Source organism: Arvicanthis niloticus, unplaced genomic scaffold (assembly GCF_011762505.2).
Source record: "Arvicanthis niloticus isolate mArvNil1 unplaced genomic scaffold, mArvNil1.pat.X pat_scaffold_620_arrow_ctg1, whole genome shotgun sequence".
Lineage (NCBI taxonomy): Eukaryota > Metazoa > Chordata > Mammalia > Rodentia > Muridae > Arvicanthis > Arvicanthis niloticus.
Genome location: NW_023046236.1, coordinates 42,649 through 59,388, shown reverse-complemented (window position 1 = coordinate 59,388; position 16,740 = coordinate 42,649). Strand labels below are relative to the sequence as shown.

Sequence of the window (16,740 nt, the reverse complement as noted above, 5' to 3'; positions counted from 1 at the left end):
TGTTTCCCTTCTGATCTGGATGACAAGTCATCCCAAATGACTGAAGGGATGCAGATCACTCTGAATGGATATCCTGGGACATAAAATGATATCCTTGAACCTGACAGTAAAAAATCTGAGCCCTGATCTAACTTCTATCTTTAAGATTGACAGTTGAAATGGAGCAGGTCCATCTTTGTTGCCCCTGCCTGTGCTGCTGTTGAACAGCTGTGGAGAACTTTGGAGCCAGAGATTACCAACCAACTTGTAAGAAAAAAATTTCTCTGTTTCCTGGGAAGCAGGCCTCAGAGTCCCAGAGCACATGGGTATTCTGGACTGTGAGGACATTTGCACTTGATAAGGTATCTTCTGCACCTTCTTTCAATTCCCATGGTAACCTATTGCCTGAGTGATTATGTGACCTTTCTGCTCTTCCCTATCCTCCCAACATATTTTCTCTCTCAAAAGTGGGACCCATGACCTTCTCACATATGGTCAAAGTACTTTTTATAACTAACTGATCAGGCATAGTTCCAAAGGTGACTATTTCTGTAAACAAGGGACCCTAGTCCACTCTGGTTTGAGGTCCAATAGTCCAAGTTTAGAATCAGAGCATAGAACCTGTGCCATCTGACGACAGGCAAGTCCACAGAAACGTAATAACTTCCAACATTTCTGCCTAGATCTGGACAGCTGAACCAACTAGATGTAACCTAGCCAGCAACAGTCATCCAAACCCTTGGGAAAAAGAAATGAGTTTCTGCCTGCTCTCTCCTAGAATGAACACAAGCTATACAGATACAAAACTCTGAATTGGAAACTTATAATCGCTGCCAGAAAATTCTCCACTGTATAAGGTACCCCGGGGGCCTTTACAATTGACAGAAGTGTATATGGCACCTTCACTCTGCCTGAAGGAGATTCTGTCCTCCTTTTTCAACAGGGCCTCAGGGTTAATGTTAACTTACTCCTTCCCACTACAGTGAACAAAATGGCAGAACTCTCCTAGGACTAACATTGCCCTAGACCCCATTTGCCAAATGGGCCCTTAAACACCTATTATGCCTTACGTGGTCCTTACAAATTCCTATTCCTATAAAGTTGCTTTGAGTCTTTTCTCCTTAAAGGGCTGTCAGATCAAGGGAGCTTTATACCACTCATTCTCCATAAAAGAGCATCTAACATTCCCTGTCTGTCTTCCCAGTAGGATTTTGGGCCTATTGTTGACCTCCACCTGCCAAATAGATTTTAGACCTTCAATTTCTGCAAAGGGGGCCCTGGGAAATCAAAATCTATTCAACAGGGCTCTCAAAACTAGCCCCTGTGTAAAAGGGGTGTTTCAAACCTTCATCCTCTACACCAGGGCACTTCACGTCCACCTGTGCAACTAAAGAACCACCAGACCTTCTCTTCAGCCCATGCCTCACAAACACATCCATTAACGAAGTTTTCTTTAAAGCTAACCGCTCTGTCCAAGATGTCCTTACAACACATTTGCAACCAATGGTACCTCACATTTCTCTGCTTTTAGATCATAGGTTAGAAGATAGAAAGATGAAATCGGCTTTCATACCCTGTGCCTCAAAGTTGGTCATCAAAAATGCAGAACTGACCTTAATAGTCGCATATAATTAAAATGGTATAAAAGCAAAACAGAGGAGGGGGAATGGGATAGGGGGTTTTAGGGAGGGGAAATGGGGAGAGGGCATGACATCTGTATTGTAAGTAAAATATCCAACAAAATATTCTAAATTAAAAAATGCATGATGCCTATCATTTATTTGCAGATGTGTGTAGTTTGAACACAGACATGAGGAAACATCAATGCTTGTGGGAAGACTGAGGTGATCATTGCCTGGACTCTCAAAGATTTCACATAGGGTATGCATCTGGGGTGAGGCAATCAGAACATTCTTCCAGTGCACAATGTAGTCTAGAACCTTCCCCTGCTGACCATGGGTGAACTGGATATTTCTGTTCTACAAAATATGACTGGGGACCTCTAGCTTATGAACCAAGACATTCAGGATTTCTCCTTTGCTGAAGGTTGTCTTAGAACTTCTCATTCTGAGAAGAGGGTCTCAGAACTCCTCTGTTGCCCAGTTACTTCACACACTTTTTGTTTTTTGAAGTGCCTGAGAGAACCTGGCCTCTGCCCTTCCCTTCACCAACAATGTGGCCTTGGATCTTGTCCACTTCTGCAAAGGGTGATGTGAGCCACTGTCTTTGACCAAAGGAAGCTCCCACGTTCCTTTTTTCCAAAGGTGACATTAGACATGCTCTTTTGAATAATAGTGTATCGTGCCTTGTATCTTCAAGCATTCTCTTATGTCTTTGAACTACCTCCAATGTATACACTATAATAAGAGAGAGCCAAGCCTTTCACCTTTCACCATGGTGGCTAAGGAAATATATTGTTTCACTCTAGTTTGAGGTCCCAGGTCCTATGTGGAGAATTATGGACTGGATCCTATGTTATGCTCCATAGCCTAATCACATTGCTGTTGCCCATACATGGACATGTTAAGACAAACTGAAGGAGGCAACCCAGCCAGGGACAGGCATCCAGGCTGTTTGAAAAAGGCTTGTCTTGTTGCCTGAACTCCCCCAGACCAAACACAAGTTGTGGAACCTCTACCAACTAAAGAAGAGTTAGAAGCTGAAGAGCAGTGCTGGGACCTTCCTTTACTGAATAAGGTAACAGGGGCATTCATGTCTAACAGGATGCTGCATGGTACTTACCCCCTCTCCTAGGGCTTTCTAACCCATCCATACCTTTGCACAACCAGGTCTCAAAGTTTTCTCTTTCTCATAAAGGCCCAAGCACTTTCTCTCTTCCCAAGTTACCTCAGTCCTTTGACTTTACTGAAGAGAATGTCAGACCTCCCTCCTACGACTAAACCTACTGCAGACCTTCCCCATTTGTCCAAGGTGGACTAAAGTACTCATTTAGAGGAAACACCCTCAAACTTTCTGTTTCTTTGAAAGCAGGACTAAGTCATTTGTCTTCTGGCTAAAGAGGCCCCAGGTAGAGTAAGCCTTGTGCCATCCCTTCTGTAGAAGCCAGAATCAAATCCACTCACATGCAGTCCAGTGTAGTGTAAAAGGAGGCTATGATTTCCTCCTTCAACCACAAGGACTATAGACATCCAGTTTCTGGCCAAGGGTGTATGTCTCATGAAACAATGATGACAGAGACCACAGGTTTGTCTCCTATGGCCAAGTGGGTCTCATTCATTCCATCTGTATTCATAGGAAATTCAGATGTAGCCTCTAGCTATGGGATACCCTATTTCATAGCTTCATTCCAAGGGCACCTTACACTTGACTTTAAACTCATCTTACGTTAGTGCCAATCTCTCTGAACAAATTGCCAGGCAAACACAATTGCAACCTCAGAATGGGACCCCACAAGTTTCTGGGTGTATGACAGAGGGTAGCAAATGGAAAGTGAAAACTAACAGATATGTGATCTATAGGTGGTTGTCAGAAATGCAATGTTCCTGTCTCTCATTTAAGGATACACACAGACCAATACCACTTCGAGGGAGCATCAGATTTCAGACCACCTCTCATCCTGATGGAAGAGCTTGCTGATTGCTTCTTGTACTCTTCCCAAAAGGATGTACAATAGATGGATAATGAAAGCTTGGAAGACTATTTGGACACAAATGATGTAGTACCATACTGTTCTCCCACTAGCCAAGGTAAGCTAGATTTTCCCCTTCTGCACAGTGAGGTGATTGGATCTTGCTATTTGGTTAAACATGGCCAGGCACTTTCTTTCTAAGCAAAGCAGTTCTGGATGACTCCAGATGTTCCATTTATGAATACAGGCTACTCAAACTGCATCTATTTTCCAGGCATCTCATACCATCTCCTTTGGATGAAGGGTCATCAGCACTTGACTTGGAATAGGTGGCCTTCAGGCCTTTCTGCTCTTACAAATACTACCCTAAACCTTCCCCTTCTGTCCAAGGTCAGTAATAAAAATGACTGGAGTTCACTCCTGGGATCTCAGGATTTTCACTTTGCCTAAGGGGACCAAGATCAAAGGGTCCTCAAAGCATCCCCCACCTATATATGGGCCTCAAACATAACCCTCTGATGATGAACTTTAGATCATTTCCCTCTAACCATGGCCACTAAGAAAATACCTGTGTGACCACAGGGGCATCATTTAATTCTGCTCTGTGTTAACAGAGCCTGAAACTTCAGTCTTCTGTTTTTCATACCATCCTTCATGCTCTACCCATGTAGCTGATGACAAACTTCAAGAAGACTTAGAGACTGACAATCATGACTGATGAATAATGCTTAGATTGCTGCCTACCACAGTGTAACTGAGGATGCAAATCTTCTAAACTGTGAAGCAGTCCTACCTTCCCTACTCAAGGTAGGCGAGGACATTTTTTTATCCTTAAAGAGGTTTGGGACTTTAAGCAGACTCTAAGTATGCTTTAATCCTCTACTTCTGAACATCATTGCTTTAGACAACCAACTTCTGTCCATTATATATCAAATGCACCCTCTGTATATAAGAGGGTCCAATATCTATCTTACAAGATGGACAGGGCATGAGATAATCTCTCCCTGCCCAAGGCCTCAAATTCCACTTCGAGTCAAAATGTCCTCAATAATTATACTCTCTGATCAAGAAGGATTTCAACTTCATTTCTGATGAAGGAGGGCACAAAAATTCCACTTAACTGTATCTCACATCCAACACCTCTCATCTGAAAGGGACATCAGAATAACTACTTTTGTTCCAATAGTCCACAAATGCACACTCTCTGTCCAAGAGGTCTGTAAATGTTATCCTTTCATAGTGAGGCTTTGGTGCCTTTCTCTCTGCCTATAATGAGGAGCCTCAGACACTCCATGCCTGCTCATAAATATTTCCTCTTACCCTTCTGTCTAGGGGGCAACAACACTTTCTCCTAATGCCCACAGTTCTTGAAGTCTTTTAGCCCAAGGTGGACTCATGCCCACCCTCTTTTGAAAGGTGTCAATTGATCTTGTTCTACTGACTTTGTGTGCCTGCTATATCCCAACTGTCTAGGATATCTTCCAAACTTATTCCTACTACATATATTCTGAGACATTCCTCCACTGAAGAAAGAGGCCTTGGACTTATTTCCTCTGACCAAAAGTTTCATAGCCTAAAGATAACCATTCAACCTGTTGGAATGATGAAACAACTGCAGCCTGGACTTTCCCACAAAGTTTTCACACAAAATATATGGACACTCTAAATACTGAAAAATAATTGGAAAGTAATCGAGCAATACTGAAATTTCCTGTGCTCCACAAGGTATTTACATTTTCTCCAATGAGAAATGGTCTTTATTATTTTATTGAAAATAGAAAGAGATTTTACCCCTGTGACAAATAGGTATAGAATTTCCCTTTTCACAGAGTTTCTCAGAAAAACCACTTATGACCAGGGTGCTGTGACACTCTTATTCCCATGAAGTCTGGCACATTACCTCCTAGAGGAAGGGCACAACAGTGCTACTTCCAAGCAAAGCTGCCCAAGCTCCTCCCCCATTCTACACAGGAAGATTTAGACATTCATAAGAGGGAGTGCTCCAGACCTGGCCTGTGTGATCGAGGAAACACCACAGAGTCACCATCTTCCCAGTGCATCTCCTACACACAACTTCTAGTTTCAGAGGTCTGGGAAGCACTGTTCTGACCTAAGAGATCTAAGAGCACTGTGGACTGAGGTCCCACTGAAAAGAATATCAAGGCAAGGGTAAATGAGACTACTTTCTTTGTTTTGATCCCACAGACCCAGACAGTCTGTCCTCCATGAAGAGAAATGCATGGATGGACATATATTTGAGGAAGACACTGAATATGAGGCTACTGCATTCCAGCCTCTTAGAAGACTTCTAAGACATCTGTCATGCCTAGCACCAACTATCGGATGGTATGTATTCAAGATTGTGATTTCAAGTTTGGAGCTAATAAAGGAACATTCTTTAATTCTCAATTTATCAATCAACCTTCAACTTCTGCTCAATAGTGCTCCAGACATAAAGAGTAAGAGAGGCTGAGCCTCTTCCATACAATCTTGGGGAGCTCCAATCTCATCTTTCTACTTTAGACCATCTTGGATCTATCACATGTCCCCAGAGGGGCAGAAACAATTCCTCCGATGCACACAGGGAGATTGGATATGTCTCCCCTTACCCAAAGTTCTCTTAGTACCCTCTTTTACTGAATTGGCTTCTAGACTATTTCCTCTCCCTAAGTATACCTGAAATATTCCTCTTCTCACCAAAGGATCTCATGCTGCCTGTTCTAATAGAGAACTACAGTCCACCAGTATCCAAACGGTTCTCAGAACTTCAAACTGTTTTCCTGTGGGAGTGTACTCACTAAGTACTTAATTGGGACTCAGATCCTTCCAAACTCCTGCCTCTGATTTTCCAGTGGGTCTCAGATTTCATTTTCTGCAGGCCATCCTCAAATATGCCTTTCTAACCAAGGCGGACATCACATTGTCCTCCTCTGGTGCAGGGTCCTCAGACATTCCCCACCCTATCTTTAGGACCTATATTATTTCCATCCACCCAAAGGGACCTCCAGACCTCCCAGGCTGTAAGTTGCAGAGCCAAGCTTAGCAAGTGCAGCCCAGAACAGAAGCTCACTGCCTCAAGGCAGAAACCAAAATGATGTGTTCCCCACATTTCATACCTAGACCTAGCAGCTGAACATATGCTTAAGAAGGAGAACCAGTGTGGGACTGTCAGGCAGGTTTTCTGATGGATGCTCAGACTGCTGCCTGACCTAGCACCACATTCACTACAAGGAACCCATGTCTCTGAGGAGGAGTATGCAAATTTCAAACTCTACCCAACCAAACATGCTAGTTTACCTCTATAAAAAGGTCACAGATTTCCACTCTCTCCCCAAGAAGCCCTCGAATATTTCAGCTCCAATCCTAGGGATCTTGTATTTTCTCCATGGCTTTTGGGGTTTTACTTCTTTCCCATACCCCTCGACAAGATTCAGACTTCTCACCTCTGACCCACTGATCCCTGGTCATACATCTCTGACTAGTCTTGAGGGCATTCAGGGTCTGCATATGAGGCCTTCAATAAAGCCCACATTGTCTCACACATACTCTTTCTGACTAATGGGATCTTCAAACTCCACCTCTGGCCAAGGAAACTTTACAGAATCCTTTCTCATTAGCTGGGGTCTCTGTAGTGACATCTTTATCCTCCAAGCAAACTCTGGTTTTACCTTCTGACCAAGCAGCTTTCCCACTTTGCTCAAAATATGTAACACTTACACAATGTGGACAAAGAGGCCTTGATCATTCTCCTACTTATTGATATAGCATTCCTTCCCTCAGGTATGAGATCTCCAGAGCAGCAGAAAGAGGCTGAAATACCAGTCATCATCTTCAGAGCTTTCAGCATCAGTGGAGTGGTCCCAACCTTACTGCCCAGACATGGATGGTTGAACACATACCTGCTGCTGCATGCAACCTTACTGCAATCACTAAATCATCCCTTTGGCAATTTCTGTCACATTATATTGTGATTACAATTTTTCTATAGAAATTAAATGATTTTAAATCACATATCTGGAATGTTTACTGATTTCAACCTGCTTTATGCCTGGTTTTGTTATTTGATGTGTTAATTTGGAGACTTAATTCAAGTGGTCTGTATAGATAAGTAAAGCCCAGTAAAGTACTCTTCAATCTCAGGCTACTATTCCATGCTTGGAATGTTTGAAAGAAAAGATACATGTAACATGTTTCACACTTCTGCACCTTCTTCTAAGTAAATCTGTGGATGATTGAATGAGGAGTGAATGAACGTGTTTCTTTTACTGGCATACCAAGAACATACTCGTGGTTATCGAAAGTTGACAATGTCAATAGTTGTCACCAACTCATTTCTTTCTGATGTATAATGAAAAATACATTTTGTATACACGTTTAATTCTGTAAATGGATGCATGATCAAAAGATCTATGATGGTCTTGTGATCTTAACCTAATATACTTTAGATATTTTAAATTTTCCTCTCAAGGAATACATTTAGTAAGTGTAGAAAAATACTTCATGATATTTTCATATAAGATTATATAACTTTTCATACATAAATATGAAGTTCGTTGTAGAAAGTTCTTTAAACGAAGCATTTACTCCACTATTTCAATTTAATCTGTTCCTTGATTCTATTTATATGTGGCCATTGGGAATATATCCCCATAAACTCCATTGCTAATACAGCCATAAAAATACTTTGGATACTGACAGAATCCTTGGAGTGTGTACATATAAAATCACAAAATTTTGTTTATATTCTTTCTGGGATATGTTGTTCTACAATCCAGAATGTCTTTTGCATCCTTTTTAAAATCAGTGTTTCCATCGCTTTGCTGTACTTACAAGAGTTGCTAGAAATGACTGCTGTTTAGGGGTTAAGTATATTGTTAGTGGAGATATAACCAGAACTCTAAATAAAACTTTCTGACTGAGTGATAGGTAAATTTAGTTGGGCTGTATTCAAAGATAATTTATTATTGAACCATACCCTTTGTTTTCCTGGAAAAGAAAAAATGGTTTGCTTTTTATGGCTGGGTCACAGTTTGTATAGTAAAGAAATGTTGTAATCTTTATATCTCAATTTTAAGGTTTCCTTATTTGTATTATAGGAAATTGATGATTTTGGAAAAAAACACATGTATCTTGGAGCAGAGGTTGTATGACAAAATATATTCAGCAGCACAAATACCTTCTGTAGAAGAAGTGTGTGTGGGAACAGGGACTCCGGGAAAGCAGCTGGGTCTGCAGAGAGTGATTGGCTGACTGGAAATTTAGTGCTTTGGAGACAAGGAACATTTTTCTCTGTGTAGGACATTAAGGGTTAAATTATGACCTCATGACATTCACAATCAGATGCCAGCATATATTAGAAGGACATGTGATATACAACCTACTACCCCTTGCATTGCTTGCCTAGTGTCGTAATGTTGACGCCTAAATGACTCCTGTGAAATCTGGAAGGGACTCATAATATAGTCATGAAAGTTAGTTAAATCACTTACTGCTATGATGATATCTTTTCAGTGTTAAAATTCTATTGCTACTTCTTCAAAGGTGATCTGGTGTTTAGTACATTGCTTCTTTATTCTCCATATTGATTTATATCCCTATGGCTCAGAATACCCATTTTTTTCTCACACTGTTACCCACTCATATTGCCATTCTATAGTTTAAAGCTCAGTTTGACCCAGTATTGGCCAGTGGACTTCATGGTGTCTTCATCTGATGCCTCTGCAGTATTTCCTGAGTCTGAACATTTCACTCTGTGCCTTTGTATAGTACATGGAAAGCCAGGGCACCTGGAAATGTAATGGTAAATGGACAAGCTCACACTTCCAGTCTGTGTATATATTCCCTGGCATTGCTGGGTGTGTCCAGGGTTATCAACTAGGAAGAAAAAAGTGATCCTGTATTCCTTCTACTGAAGTAGTCTGGCCAGACAAGCCACCATCATTCCATCCTCTGGGATTTAGCTGCTTTCTCCTCCTGGTTTCCTCTACTCCATGTTTCTTTCCTGTGTGTTACCTTCCAGTGTGACAGAGAAAGGTTTGATCTCTGTATCCCAGAAGCATGAGCTCATTGAGAAGAATGCAGTGTGCTGTGGAGATTCCCGGTCTGAATGGATGTATAGAATGTGTGTTTGCTCTGGGCAGGCTTTTTCTCTTCCACCATCCTTACCTACTTAACAGGTTATTCATATCCTGTCTCATGTTCATCAGCAGTCTTTTGAGGTTAAGTGTGATTCCATGTACAAAAACACTGTGCAAACACAAAAAGAAGGAGGGACAGAGGTTCTGTGGAGTAATTCTTTTACAGCAGGTGTCCTAGAACTCAAGGATAAGGTACTAAATTAGTGGTCCTCACATGTGGTGTGTGCTGCATGTCCAGCTCTCTCTGGTGTCATTCTTAATATTATTCCTTCACAATCTTCCCATGTAGTGTTGAGTTCCTAATACAGCCCTTTATGCTCCACATGGGAAGCACTTCCAACTACTTGCGCAGGGAATCTTTGGGATCTTCATATTGAACACACACACACACACACACACACATACACACACACTCCCCACCTCCACACAGGCACGCACCAGTTAAATTGTAATTGCCTTGACTATCTCAAAGGCAATTTCTAAAGGCACTCGTAGTCTACCCCTGCTACCCCATGCCCAATCAAGGAAGTGGCCAGTGGCCACTTACCAGAAATTTCACATGGCTCTTTGGCCTTATCTACTGAACCTCTTATGTCCATCCATCATTCTCCCCCATGTCCTGGTGGTTCCTTTCTCCTCCCTCCTGATTCCTAGCATTTGCAACTCTGTGGTCCCGACCCATCTCTCTTTGCACAGTCATTGGCCACTGGCATCTTTATTGATCAATCAAAACCCCATTGGGAACAAAGATCTTTAAATTTTGGACACACATTTCCCAATTGAATCCAGCATTAGAACCAGTCCCAACAACCAATGTAATAGTAAAGTCTCGAAGTCATATAACCTGTATCTTTAGAGAACAATATCACATCATACCACAACACCACATCTAATCACACCACACTATAGCACATCACCACACACCATAGCTCACCACAACACACCACCGCAACACACTACAGCACACCACATCACACTATAGCACACCACACTACACCACACTACACTACAGCATATACATTCTTGCTCCAACCAACACACAGATTGATATAAAGAGGAAATAAAATTTGTACATTTTAATGCATTTTCTTCAGTCATTATGTTGTACTATCTTCCAAGTGTTTCTCTTTTCCCTCTGTATCCTTGTCTCTCTTTTAAGAACTTCCTTTTGTCCTGATGAAAAGTATGTGTCATGTTAACAAACCAGTTTTTCTTTGTATTTTGTGTGTTAATCCCCTTAAAGTCCTAAAGAATAATTTATCTACACATAGAAATTCAAGGTGAACAGCTGGTTTATTTCAACATTTGCTGTGCCACATTCTCTGGATTATGTGACTTCTTGAAATAAATTGTGTGTGTGTGTGTGTGTGTGTGTGTGTGTGTGTGTGTGTGTGTGTGTGTGTTTCTTCTACCTGAAACAGGGTAGAACTTTCAACGATTTCATGGTGTTTTCCTTTGTTTCTATTTTCTGGTGTCTAGATTTACTCCAAAATTTTCAGCATATCTGTTTTTCTATTGTGTGTCCTTTCACACCTAAATGTACCTTCTGCTTTAATGTCACATATTTTATTGTCCTCTCTCTTTCTAACCTCCTCAAATCTTGTCTACTTCTGTTAGTGGTCCACTTTCTTGATTCATGACCTGCAAAAACACACACAGACATACACACAGACATACACACACACTCATACACACACACACACTGAAGCCACACTCACAATGCACATATAGTTCTTGATTCAATAAACGAGAAAAAAACATGGGACATTTTACTTTACTGAGTGTGTTTTATCAGTGAGCATTTTCAAAGTTTAAGCCCTGCACTACATTTCTTTTTGTATAAGATCATTATTCTTTAGACATTTTTCACTTTTTGTCTCATATGAAGTTAATTTAATGTTGCTGTGATAAAAACACAATGGCCAAAAGCAAGTTGGGAAGGAAAGGTTTGTTTGGCTTACACTTCCACATCACTGTTCATCATCAAAGGAAGTGAGGGCAGGTTATCAAACACAGCAGGAACCTGGAGACAGGAGGTGCTGATGCAGAAGCCATAGAGGGATGCAGCTTACTGACTTACTCACATGTTCAGCCTGCTTTTATATGGAACCCAGGACCACCTTCCATCATTCACTTACTAAGAAAATGCTCTGCAGGCCTGCCTACAGCATATTCTTATGGAGGCATATTCTCAGTTGTGTCTCTGTCCTCTCTGATGACCCTGCTTTGTGTAAAGATGACACAAAACCAACCATCATGCATGTGTATGTGCTATTTCTTACTTTAGTGTGTATTCTTCTGTGGTTTGGTTTTCTTTTACATAGACTTCTAGCTGGCCTGGAATTCACTATGTAGTGCAGGACGACCTTGACCATCTTGTGATCTTCCAGTCTCTGCCTCTTGATTGTGGAAGTCATTATAGTCACACACCATGCAACTCTTCTTGGAGTTTGTTTTTCTAACACACTCACTTTCAGTTTCACATTTAAATAGACACTTTTGTTACAGTGGGGACAATTTGGAGGTCTTTTATTCTTAAGAATAACCTATCATTTTGCAAAGAAGAGCTCACTCAACAAGTAGACATGCTGTAAGTTTTGGTAGCTGTCAGGAGAGAAGAGAGGGATAGGAGAAATAGAGAAAGCCATCCCTTTGGAGTCAGGGTACAAGAGAGCAGGAAGTTTCATCAGTTGAGTCAGTAGTTTACTGTGCTGGAGGTAAATGATGGGCATGCCTAAGCCCTTCATATAAGAAAGGAGAATTCCAGAGTGTCAGAACAGGTTTTGACACAGGTTTTTTACTGATATCTGAAAAAGAAAAGAGAAGAAGAAAGACACACACACACACAAAGACATAAACACACTCATTCACTCACTCACTCACAGGCATGCACATGCTCATGTTGACACAAAAATGATATAGTTAATACTGCATGTCTGTGCATTTAAAATTGTGTTTGTGTGTTGGAAGTATGCATGCCTCTGTGTAGGGTCTGTGGATGCACAAAGAAGAGGCAAATACACAGCTTACACGTGACTGTGTGTAGACAGGCTTGTCCATCCCTGTACTTCACATGCTTCCCCATCTGCTTCACTCTCTCTTCCACATGCTTGTTTTCCCCTTTCTCCACCTCCTAGTGTAACATGAGAGAAATCTGTGAACTCATCATTCACCCCCGCTTCCTTCTGACCAGAGGCAGTTGTTCTGTGGAGTTGTGGTCCCATCTGAAAAAGCACCCAGTAGTACCAGACACATTAAATATTAGTATTTCCTAAAAAGGAGACTGATTTTATTACCACAGAATGCAAGATGGGCTGAAAATGATCAATATGACTCAACTTATGTAGTTATATGTGGCAGATAGCTCGTTGTTAGGGCATCCCAGTGAAGACAGCTCTTTGGTGTAGGGGTAAGATTCAGGCCAGTGACCGATATCAGTTTAATTATGGTCATATGTGCTTTTGAGTGTTGTTTGAAATTTTGTATCTGGGAAGGAAATGTAAAAATACTTGTTCTCTGTTTGCATAAAAAATAAGGCAGAGGGTTGTAGCTGCCTGCAGCCAAGATAACTGGGTTCACCTGAAAGGGAGGCTGGGAATGGAAGAAGGGATGGAAGGGATGGAAGGGAAGAGATGAAGCCAAGACAAAGTTCTCTGATCAAGGATCCAAGTTTAATGTTCCGGTTTCAAATAAAAAGTGGGAGCCCCACACCCACCACCAGAATGCCTTCTTGCAGTGGGAGGTTTCTCAAGGCAAGCTCAGCAGGCAGTCTATTCTTCTCAGCTCCTATAGCAGATTGTAGGCCACCAAGGTGGGTAATGCCTCCTGGTCCTATTGTTTGGTCTACAAGATCCTTCAGGCCTGCTCAAGGCTGGGGGAAGGGCACAGAGGGTGGCTCAATTAGTAAAGTGATTATCTAGTGAACAGGAGGACATCAGTTCCATCCCCTGGAATAAAAAAATGTGTGTGATAGAACATGCTTGCCTGTGAATGTAGAGACACAGATCCCAGGGGCTTGCTGAACAGCCAGCCTAGACTACCAGGGTGTTCCAGGATAGTGACCAACCTTGTTTGAGAAAAGCGCCACCTGAACTGTAAAACTGGAGTCTCTCTTCTGCCTCCTGCCACATGCATGTACACACGCGTACATCTGTTCTACACACACAGTCACACACACACATACACAACTTGATAGAGGATGTACATGTATATATCTTCTGTACACAGTGACAGTATTGTGCTCTGTGGGACCGTGAAAGGATGGCTTGGCAGACACGCAGAAACCACAGTGCTCAGTTTCATGGAGCAAATGAGTGAGATGGACAAATGGATTCCCTCTGTGTGCTCTGTGTGTGCATGCATGTGCGTGTTGTCATACTAGCTTCTATAGCTTCATCATGTCTATTCTTTATATTCACCTTAGACCAGGATTGGGTTCCAATCTCGGGTTTATATTAGATATACCTAAGATACTAAGTGTTATATGCCATGAGAATATAATCCAGCCTATGCTCTTCCCCTCCCCACCATACAGAATACATCAGACCTGACTTGCACTGATGTAGTTCTTGTGATACCCACGAGGTGGCAGCACTATATTCTTACAATTTAATGAAAGGGGCTGATGTTTTACAGAGTAGCAAATATCCCCAAGTTAATGTATTTCTAGTGTGTTGGGAAGTTTTGCGGGTATACTAGAGCAGTTCCATTCATGCATTAACACAAATCTAGTGCTCAACATTTCACTTTATCTCCACTCAGTGTAAAGTGAGCAGTTCAAAATGTATATAGAGAGGCATTTTATGGAGAATATGGTATCCATACTGGGATTGAATTCTGTGGCTCTCAGGTGTGTTTCCCACGTATTCCAACCCCTCTCCAGAAGACTATGGTATGGCTACATAGATCCCTCCCTGTCAGACACCTTCACTCTCTGTCAATCATCAGCCAAACACTATGTTCCTTGGTGACTTTCAAGAGCATCCTGGTGTTTGTGGTCTGTTTTACTATTATTCTTTCATGCTGATCATTTTAACAGGCAAAGTTGGAAATATTTGTTCATGGTGGATTAGGTTTTATTTGTGTGTGTGTGTGTGTGTGTGTGTGTGTGTGTGTGTGTGTGTCTATGCTTGTGTCTGTGCCTGTGTGCATAGATGTCCGGGGAAATTGGGAATATATACTTTTATGTATACAAATGAGTGTATGAGTGTGTGTGTTTGTGCCTGTGCATGTGTATGTGAGTGCCTGTTTGCATGCTCATGTGTGTGTGGGGGGGGTATGTGCACATGTGCATTTTTGTATAAGAATGAGTGTATCACTGTGTCTGTCTGTCTGTCTGTCTGTCTGTCTGTCAGGCTGTATATGTGTGTGTGGTTCATGTGCATGTTTACATTCATGTTAAGGCCACAAAAGGACTTTGGGTGACTTACTCTATCACTTTCTGATTTATTCACTTAGGAAAAGCTCTGTCACTAGACTTGTAAATAGGCTGGAAGGCAGCAGGTCTCACCCGAAATCCATCTTCACAGCAGAGGGTTAGAGTTGTATGTGTCACTGTGGCCAGCATTTGTGCCTTTGAAAGTCCTGGGGGATGGGACAGTCCTAGAGTACAGGATTAATGTAGGAGACTTGTCAGGAAAGCATATCCTTATCATGAGCAAAATGATGCTTATGACAGGAACAGAAATCTTTCTCTTAGTTTTATGCTTTAAAACTTGTGGATAGGCAGCTAGAGACATCTAAGGAAAAGTGATCTACATATGTTACAGTCTTTGTAACCAGGATATTATGTTTTTTAAATTGGGTATTATATTTACATTTCAGATTTTATCCCCTTACCCCACTTCCCCCCACCACCCAGAAGCCTCCTATTCCATCCCTCCTCCTCATGCTTCTATGAGGCTGTGCCTCCACCTACCCCCTCCCAACACCCACCTCCTTAAACTCACATCCCCCCCACTCGATGTTCAGCCTTCATGGGACCAAGAATCTCCTCTCCCACTTATGCCCGACAAGGCCATCCTCCCCTACATATACAGCTGGAGTCATGGGTCCCTCCCTATGTGCACCCAGGCTGGTGGTTTAGACCCTGGTGTGATGTTACTAACCCTGCAGAAAGACATTGTAATTACTTTGTCATGATAGTCAAGTTATTGTAGGGGTGCCATGTTTGAAAGAAGATAAAATTTGTTACTATTCATATTACTTTGTTTCATTGAATAAAGATTGTTTTTTCCTGTAAACAATAAGGTAAAAATCCCATAAAAGTAGTAAACAAGAAATTATGAGTGATTCCAAAAGAAATGATTCAGATCCCTTGAGGCTGTAGGAAGGCAGCTTCCAGAATTGTGGCTTGATGTAGGCTGTGATGAGGGTTCAGGTAGACATGGGGGTATAGCTCAGTGGTAGAGCACATGCTTAGCATGCATGGGGTCCCGGGTTCGATTCCCGGTATCTCCACGCTTTTACATTTTTTTCGTCAGGGACTTTTTTTTTTTTTTCATAGAATGTCACAACGTGGAAGACATTTCCATGGAGATCTCCATAAACCGGTGACTATGATAAAAGAGCTCATCTATGTCCATGACAACAGTGTTCCTCTAGAACCCTAATGACATTTCCACGGAGACTTCCATAGTCTGGGGAGTACAGCGTGCTCAAGCCTCCAGGAATAGGTTTTGGTCACAGCTTGACCAAAGCTCTGCTTTCATGCTGGTGGCAGTTGCCTAGAGGATGTGCTTTCTCAGAGTGGTGATAGACAGATAACAAGGGTGAATGAGTTCTGCTTTAAGAAAAAGAAAGCAAGGGCTGGGCGGAGCATTCCTAGGTACTGAGCAGAGAGAGGAGCCTTATGGTTGTCATAGTAACCTGGGGTCTTTTGGAGACCTTCGTCAATGGAGACCTAGTTGATGCAGTGAGAGAAGCATTCTCTCTTACCAAGATTATGGGTTCCCAGAGATGAACACTTCAATGTCCCTGAGGGTGGGAAGACAGATGCATGGATCCCAGACCCGAGTTGGCTCACTTCCACCTTGG

The 16,740-nt window shown here is 41.9% G+C and overlaps 1 long non-coding RNA gene and 1 other non-coding gene across 2 annotated transcripts; both read left to right on the top strand.

Annotated features, from left to right (window-relative positions):
* The first annotated feature begins 2,145 nt into the window (after positions 1 to 2,145).
* On the top strand, positions 2,146 to 3,958 carry LOC143433939 (uncharacterized). Its single transcript, XR_013070352.1, has 3 exons — positions 2,146 to 2,676; positions 3,499 to 3,686; positions 3,843 to 3,958. It is a non-coding gene; the product is annotated as an uncharacterized LOC143433939 (long non-coding RNA).
* Positions 3,959 to 16,092: 12,134 nt separating this feature from the next.
* Positions 16,093 to 16,164, top strand: Trnaa-agc (transfer RNA alanine (anticodon AGC)). The gene has a single exon. It is a non-coding gene; the product is annotated as a tRNA-Ala (tRNA).
* Positions 16,165 to 16,740: the final 576 nt, after the last annotated feature.